Raw genomic sequence first — 8,460 nt, 5'->3', positions numbered from 1 at the left:
CCAAATCCGTTTGGGGAGGGAGACTTTCTCCCCAAAGTCTTGTGTTACAGCGGATTATCCTTTGCCAGAGTATACGTATATGTATGAGATTCCCACGGCTTACCTGCAACATCCGATAGGCCTTTAGTGCATATATATATATATATATATATATATATATATATATATATATATATATATATATATATATATATATATATATACTTTTTGCACGGGCAAAAGTATGACCCAACGAGGCCATGTCGGTTGAAAACGTGATATTTTCAACCGAAAATGCTTATCAGAAATTGAAAAACGTGAATTATAACAAGGATTAATCTGCGTTCCTCAGGTGTTGGCAGACCTCGGCTTAAAACTTCTTCTTCTTCTTCTTCTTCTTCTTCATCTTCTTTTTCGTCATCGTCGTCTTTCTTGATGCCTTCCACACCCCAGACAATCTTCTTCTCCACAGCAATCTCCTGCAACTCTCCCCCCAAACACCCAACATGTTAGTACCATCTGGTACGTATAAGATGGTTCCCCTGTAGAGGCGGTTTCATCCAGCCGACGAAGCAAAGTTCGCCTTATCCTACCGCCACGTATTACCTCCTTCATGAGAAATATAGATGTATAAATCTGGTAACGACGCTTCCCGAACCGGTTTAATGTACCTTCAAATATATATCCCATTGTGCCGGAGCTCAAGTCATAACCCAAGTGCATTCACGTCCACTCTGAGTCTTAAAGTTTTGACTTTCTTAACTTGGGGAACAGAACCTGGAGTTTAGCGTTTTCTTTACGTCCAGGGTTTGCACTCGGCTGCAAGTGCCGTTGAGCCAAATTAAGGAGAAACTTTCATGATGAGAGATACACTTTGTAAACAATCTCTTCTCGGGATGCACTTGAAAAAACTACTCATGCATGACAAGGGGGACAGTTCTGTGTCGCATCCAGACACATTCAGAACAGTTCGTTCGCAGCCTCACCAAAGCGTACATAAACCTTGAATTTCTCGGTGAGGGTGCGTTATTCCGCCGGTTTCCGTGTGTTCAACGGTCCTGCATAAGGTTACCAACAGCCTTATTCATGGTATCATCTAAAAGACAAAGTCTTTTAAGTCACAGACGAAGCTTTCATCTCTCAAGCGGAAAGTTATGGAAGGTAACGCTCCCAGAAAAAGAAAAGGAAAGAATTTAACTCCTCCGTTTTCTACCACTCCGTTTTCTACGTCAGTTCGTATACCTGCCGCTGTCTGCCGCCAGAGAGAAAAGAATTTTAACAACCGACCCCCAGGAGGATGGGTCGACCATGAATAGCGCTAACATGTTGCTTCCTCTTACCTTAACCAACTGTGTCTCGGAAATCATACGTCAAAAGCAACTGATCAAGGATATAAAAGGCATTCTCAAGTCTTCATTTATCTGGAATACTGTCAAGCGTTTGGAATGTTTACGCTGTTTATATGAATGCTCAAAGACATGTACCGAAATATATCTGATGAAGAGTGTGATGAAGAGGATCAGCAAAATTACTTATCTCCTTCTTCACTTTCCTTGAATGCTGATCCTTAAGCCCGTGTGTGTGTGTGTGTGTGTGTGTGTGTGTGTGTGTGTGTGTGGTGTTCCATCCCAGCTGGGTCAGTCGACCTGTCTCCCTCCCTCTCCACCCGACTAGTCGGCACTACACGCTCCTTTCACATTAACAGACCATGACCTCATTCTAACGGCCATAACATCGTTATTTGTCACTTTTATGTCCCTCTCTGTCGCACTTTTCCTCCCCTCTATAGCTCCCCAGCTCCCCTCTGAGCGGGTTGTTCTCCCCAACACCTTTTTTTTTTCTGTGGGGAGGAAGGCTGTAGGATAGGACGATCGTTGCCTATCCTCAAGCCAATATTACCCAGCATGGAACCACCAGCTTCCAGTAGACTGTCCACAAGAGACTCCTGTAGTCACAGAGCTGTTCGCTCTACTGATACCTGCCCTTATGCCAAACTACATTCCTCACTCTTCCCTCTCCGATGTTCCAGAGAAGAACAAGAAAATTCATGTTCCCTGAAAGCCTTGTTGGAGACCTCCTTGGCTAAAAGGTGAAGACATTTATTTCCAGCCTGTGCTGCTGGGTAGAGGAGACCACTTCAAAGTCTTCCTACTTACATCATGGTAGGACTCTTGTATAGGGTTAGTGCATTCCTACCTGGTTCTTCCTCTTGCCGCTAGCATTCCTGGAGTCTTTGAATTCACTGGGACTTGTTCATCTTTCCCTTGATGCAACTGAAGGTCAACACTTGTTGCTTCCGGAGTTCTTGAGACGCTTCATAGATTATTCTTAATGTTGTTCACATTCTTCTTCGTCCGCGCTGAGTTCTTCCTTCTCCTGACTACGTTCTTGGAAACTTGTTATATATATATATATATATATATATATATATATATATATATATATATATATATATATATATATATATATATATATGCTCCAGGATCGTACCGTCGTGTTCCAGAATCGTACCGTCGTGCTCCAGCGTCGTACCGTCGTGCTCCAGGGTCGTACCGTCGTGCTCAACGACAAAGAGGTAAGAGATTAATCTTAGAGTAACTCAATAATGAAAATGCTTTTGTGCCTTAATGAAGAGATTCAGAACCCCTTATCCAGGCTGAGGACATTGTGGACGTCGCCAGCTTTTCTTCGAAGTTCTTGAAAGGAAAGGGAAAGAGGGGAAGGAGATCTCATCACTCCCTAACGGGTTAGAGGTTCTCTAAGTTCTTTACCGCGTAGATGTTACCCGGTCATCGTTCTTCGATCTCCTGAGGGAAACCCAAAGAAGACATTTGGAATCGTGACGCCAACAACTCTCGAGTTTAAATTTCGAGTGAAACAAAATACATGAGGACGCAGAAAGTAGTTGCATTAATCACAGAACGAAAAGGAGACGGTACAGCCTGGGAATTACATAGCGGCAAAGGCGAGGGAAGCCATGACGTGAACCTGAATATGGGGAGGCATAAAAGAAGTCGGGAACCAAACGAAAGGGAATTTTGAAGTTGTATTGCAACAGCGAAGAAAAAAAGTTAATGGTAACCTATTCTTCAGAAGATAATCACGGAAATGTGATTCAAGGATGAAGGAAGCAGTAGATGGCTAGCTACGTGGGAAGGAAATTAAGAGGCAGAGACAACAGATCTTCTTGCCTCTCCACTGTACTATGGCCTAATGAGGGTAAGTAGCCCGCCCACACTCAGGTCTAATGAAAGCTTATTCAGTGAGCTCTAAAGGTACTACTGCGGTGCTCGGATCTCAGACCCGAGTGTGGGTGGGCTATCCTACTTCATTACACCAGAAGTTGTGGGCGCGAGGACTCTGAAGCATAGGGTATTAAAGGCCTATAGTACGTGGAATGTTGTGATCTGGTGGATACGCTCCGTGGCTGGCATTCATGCAACCCAGGTTCAACCCTGGGCACGCGATGGGAAAAATCTTACATGGGATATTCCCGACATGGGTTATGAAGGTGAGAACATGTGGGGGAGACTTTACGTATGAACAGTGAGGTCGTGGAGGATGAGAACGTTAATAGAGATATTCCAAAAAAGGGTGAGAATGTCGGAAAGACATAATAAGAAACAGTACCAAATGAGAGATATCAAAGAATGACCGAGCGAGACACACACACACACACACATACACAGTTGGTTCTTCAGCCTAGTTACATTACAGACCCAAGCCAGCGCCTCCATCTCCTCCCTCAGACGCACAACCAAAATCACTGTTAACTTTCTTGAACAACAGAGGAACCGGTAGGTAAAATCTCCTTCTGGGAAGCTGTGAAAACATCGTCCGTTTGTGATGGAAATGAGGAGAAACCGTAGGAGGCAAGCGTGGCAACACTGACATAAGCCATGAATAGCATTTGTGTTCCTTGCTCAGCACGCCCACAGGCGACGAGGTGGGACTGTGCGCCTTGCTGAGCACACCACAAGCAACTCGGTAAGAACCTTGTTTAGCACACCACAAGCAACTCACTTCGACTGTGCACTTTTCATCAGCACACATTAACCAACTCACAGGGACTGTGCACTTGTTCAACATTCCATAAGCAACTCAGAAGATTTATGCACTTCGCTCAGCACACCGTCTTTGCAGGACGATGCACAGCATTCAGCTTACCACACTCCCAACCTCTGGGCTCAGTACTTGGTTACCACACACTCACTGCTGAACGTTTCCACACATCTAGTTTATGCCAAAGTCTATATACGTTTATCTTCTTTTCTCTTATAACTATCAAAATGAAGACTTATAGGGTCTCGATTATATTTATGAATCTATCTATCCGTCACCTTATTTGTTTATAATCTATGAACAGAAATGTATATCTGCCTTTCTGTCTAAACATACTGATACCTTCTGTCTTATCTATCTGTCTATCTATGTAATCGTATAACTGTATGTTTGAATATCTGTCTGTCTGCCAAACTATGTACATATGCCCATCCTTCCGTTTATCTATCAATACATCTCTGTTCTCCATCACCACATACACCCCTTACTACCACCTCCTTCTTTGTACTTATCTTTCCTCCATCGCTTCCCCCCACTTCCCCCCATCTCTATACAGGCATTCCCACTCTACCATCATTATCATTCCTACCAAACCCTCCTCCTCCTCCTCCTCCTCCTCCTCCTTCTTCTGCTCCTCTTACACCTCCTCATTTATCCTTCCCTACTGGAACCCACTCCTCCTCATTACTCCTCCCGTCCTCACTCACTCGCTACCTCATTAAACGCAAGACCTGTAACCGTGAGGGGCACATCAGTACGTACTGGGAGAAAAAGACATATGTAAGTGTGTGTGTGTGTGCGTGTGTGTGTGTGTGTGAGTGTGTGTGTGTGTGTGTGTGTGTGTGTAATTACCCATTTGTATTGTCCAAAGGGCCCCCATCTCTTGAGCATTCTTTATCACAGTTTCTCAAATCTGTGTATATTGTCTGCATTAACAACGTCTTCAAGTCATTCTAATCCATGCATCCGTTATTCTACCGTAAAGGTACTTCTTTACATCTCTTCTTGAACAAACGTCTTGCTTAACTTCATGTTATGTTATCTGGTTGTGTGTGTGCGTGTGCCCCGCAGTCGAACTAGATCGCCGAGATGGCTTCCAGCTTCACATGACGGCAAATGGCGCTGGGTTTTACTTGCTTGTTTCCATCCTATCACACTCCTGACACTTGCCTTCTCGCTGACGGAGAGAGAGCTGACATCATTACAGTAATGAGACGTAATGGTGTGCTCGCAGGATGAAGGAAAGAAAAAGCGAAAGAAAGAAGGAAGACGCCTTTTCAGAGGAGCTGTTTTCACACGAGTGCTTTATCCTTCGGGTGGGCGGCGTGCTAGGCTCCCTCCCTCCCTACTTCCACGACTCTTCAGCGCCGAGCTGAAGGGTGGAGAGAGACAGCGTGTGATGTGCGTTTTTTATGAAATGCAGTCTGAATTCTGACTGAATGGCAACCCACCTGTTCCCAGTCATTAGATTTTACAGCTTACTGTATCATGGACGAAAACACTGGGTTGGGGCGTTTGGGAAGGTGTTGATGGCACCCAGCTGATTATCGAAAAAAAAGACTCGTCTGGAGATTTGAGTTGTCGAGCAGATTTGCTCAAGAATGGACCCTTTTTTGAAACCTGGATTGTAATATTTATTCATAATGTCGAAAAAGGTGACACCTATATAATAGTCGTTCAATGACAAGACCACGTTATGTTTGTGGGGCACAGATACCTCATACCCCAAAGAGAAAAACAGTCAAATGTCGCTCATGTATTAGATATACAAAAAATAAGGCTGAGAAAATACTGTTAACTTCCAAGATTCACCTGACTAGCGTTGGGAGATCCGGAGCTTCGCTAGCCTAGTCGTAAACCCGAAGTTTCTCTTACCTGGTATGTGGGGCTCTGAAACCTCAGTTACCCAGTATTGGGAGCCTGTAAGCATCATCTGCCAAATGTCAAAGGACCCCAAAGCTTCATATGCCAACCTCAAGCTGCATACTTATGATATTCCAACGAAGTAAATCCTAAGGGATTATGGGGACTGATGCGACATTGACGATACAATGGATTACCTAGGCAAAGGTATGTTAGGCGTCACGGATGAAGGGTGAAATTGTCTGTGTGCATATATATATATATATATATATATATATATATATATATATATATATATATATATATATATATATATATATATATATATGGATCATAGGGTGGGGGAGGGGGCGAAAATTTTGGGAGCCTTGAAAAATGTGTGGAAGTCGAGAACATTATCTCGGAAAGCAAAAATGGGTATGTTTGAGGGAATAGTGGTTCCAACAATGTTGTATGGTTGCGAGGCGTGGGCTATGGATAGTGATGTGCGCAGGAGGATGGATGTGCTGGAAATGAGATGTTTGAGGACAATGTGTGGTGTGAGGTGGTTTGATCGAGTAAGTAACGTAAGGGTGAGAGAGATGTGTGGAAATAAAAAGAGCGTGGTTGAGAGAGCAGAAGAGGGTGTTTTGAAATGGTTTGGGCACATGCAGAGAATGAGTGAGGAGAGATTGACCAAGAGGATATATGTGTCGGAGGTGGAGGGAACGAGGAGAAGAGGGAGACCAAATTGGAGGTGGAAAGATGGAGTGAAAAAGATTTTGTGTGATCGGGGCCTGAACATGCAGGAGGGTGAAAGGAGGGCAAGAAATAGAGTGAATTGGAGTCATGTGGTATACAGGGGTTGACGTGCTGTCAGTGGATTGAAGCAAGGCATGTGAAGCGTCTGGGGTAAACCATGGAAAGCTGTGTAGGTATGTATATTTGCGTGTGTGGACGAGTGTATGTACATGTGTATGGGGGGGGGGGGTTGGGCCATTTCTTTCGTCTGTTTCCTTGCGCTACCTCGCAAACGCGGGAGACAGCGACAAAGTATAAAAAAAAAAAAAAAAAAAAAAAAAAAAAAAAAATATATATATATTCCGCATGCTTGTTTCCTTACCATACAAAGAGAGGCACCAATCATGGCCGCTAGAGTCAGCTCCAGGACCGGTTTTCATGAGAACATACGTAGGAAAGTGTCACAGTGGAGAGAGAGAGAGAGAGAGAGAGAGAGAGAGAGAGAGAGAGAGAGCCTCTCACCCACCAGTCAGCTGGGTTTTGGGAGAAAGGTTCCCCCTCCAGAGGAACTGGACCGTCAACACCGTCCTTCTGGCGCTTCTGAGGGGTCAGCTTATCTCCTCTCGCACCGATGGCTGCGATAATTACCTATTTAATGCACTTGAGTCTTGCCTGGCGGGGCCTAAAATGCCCGGCTTGTGATCTCGGGTTTCTCTCGTTTCAGAAATTTCACACAGCGGGGACTGCAGAGATAGTGTGGGTCTCCAACACAAGGGGCCGCCCGCCTGCTTGTGCCAATGGCCTTGATGTCTGCCGATGGTTCGCACAGGCTTAGCGAACGCATGCAGTCTCCCTGCATCCCTGGACTGCTTCAGTTGCTCATGCTGCACTCTATTGAGGGAGGGCTTATGAAAACAAGCAGGGTATTTATGGCTGTCATCGAAAGATAGTGTATTGCATAGGGATTTCGCTGTGGGTGGTAAGCTCTGGTTTCGGTACATAATAAATAACTAGTGTGTGTGACTGAGGTCGATCCCTTCACATAATGCCTTCCAGTGGCAAGAATTTGAACCCCAAACCATTTGTGTTGTTGTGGGGTACGCTATTCATTCGGCTATACTGCTCATAGACATGAGGTACCGTACCCAGCTACCGCACATATGGTAAAGGGTTCGAATCCTTGCTGCTGGAGAGCATTATGTGCTGTATGAAAGTGCGCATTCATTTGCAAGAGAAAGAGAGAGAGAGAGAGAGAGAGAGAGAGAGAGAGAGAGAGAGAGAGAGAGAGAGAGAGAGAGTTACTGTTATGATTTAGGATTTTTTTCAAACAAATTCTTAAAAAAGCTAGAAAAAATAATGGGCCCCTACCACCAATGGCAAGGAGTCCGACAATTTTCTCATGTCTTTTAACGAACTAACTGAAAAGAACATCCTAAATCATGGCGGCAAGGGCCTCATAAACACTGCAAATTCCAAGTATTATGTAATGATCTGATATACGATTGCGTGGGATTTGGAAAATGAGGAACTCAGGCCTGGACATTAACAAACCCAAGGCCCCCTTAAAAGGCACCAGGCTCCGGGGCAGAGACCTCCACCCAACTTGCCTCCTACTCATCCAGTCTGGCCATACATAGAGACATGAGTTCCAGTGTTTCAACTAGTATTCATAATTTGATGTTAATGCCTTTAATTACCCTGGCAGTTGCTGAATTTCCCGGGAGTTAACAGACGCACTAAAGTAAACAAGGAGACGAAATAGTTGTACATTACCGCCATCTAGTGACCGAAGAGTTGACCATAAACATATCTCGCAAAAATTTGCCGGCTTGTCAT

Source organism: Panulirus ornatus, chromosome 6 (genome assembly GCF_036320965.1).
Source record: "Panulirus ornatus isolate Po-2019 chromosome 6, ASM3632096v1, whole genome shotgun sequence".
NCBI classification, from domain to species: Eukaryota; Metazoa; Arthropoda; class Malacostraca; order Decapoda; family Palinuridae; genus Panulirus; species Panulirus ornatus.
The sequence above is the reverse complement of the archived record's forward strand: the minus strand, read 5'-3'. Positions refer to the sequence as shown.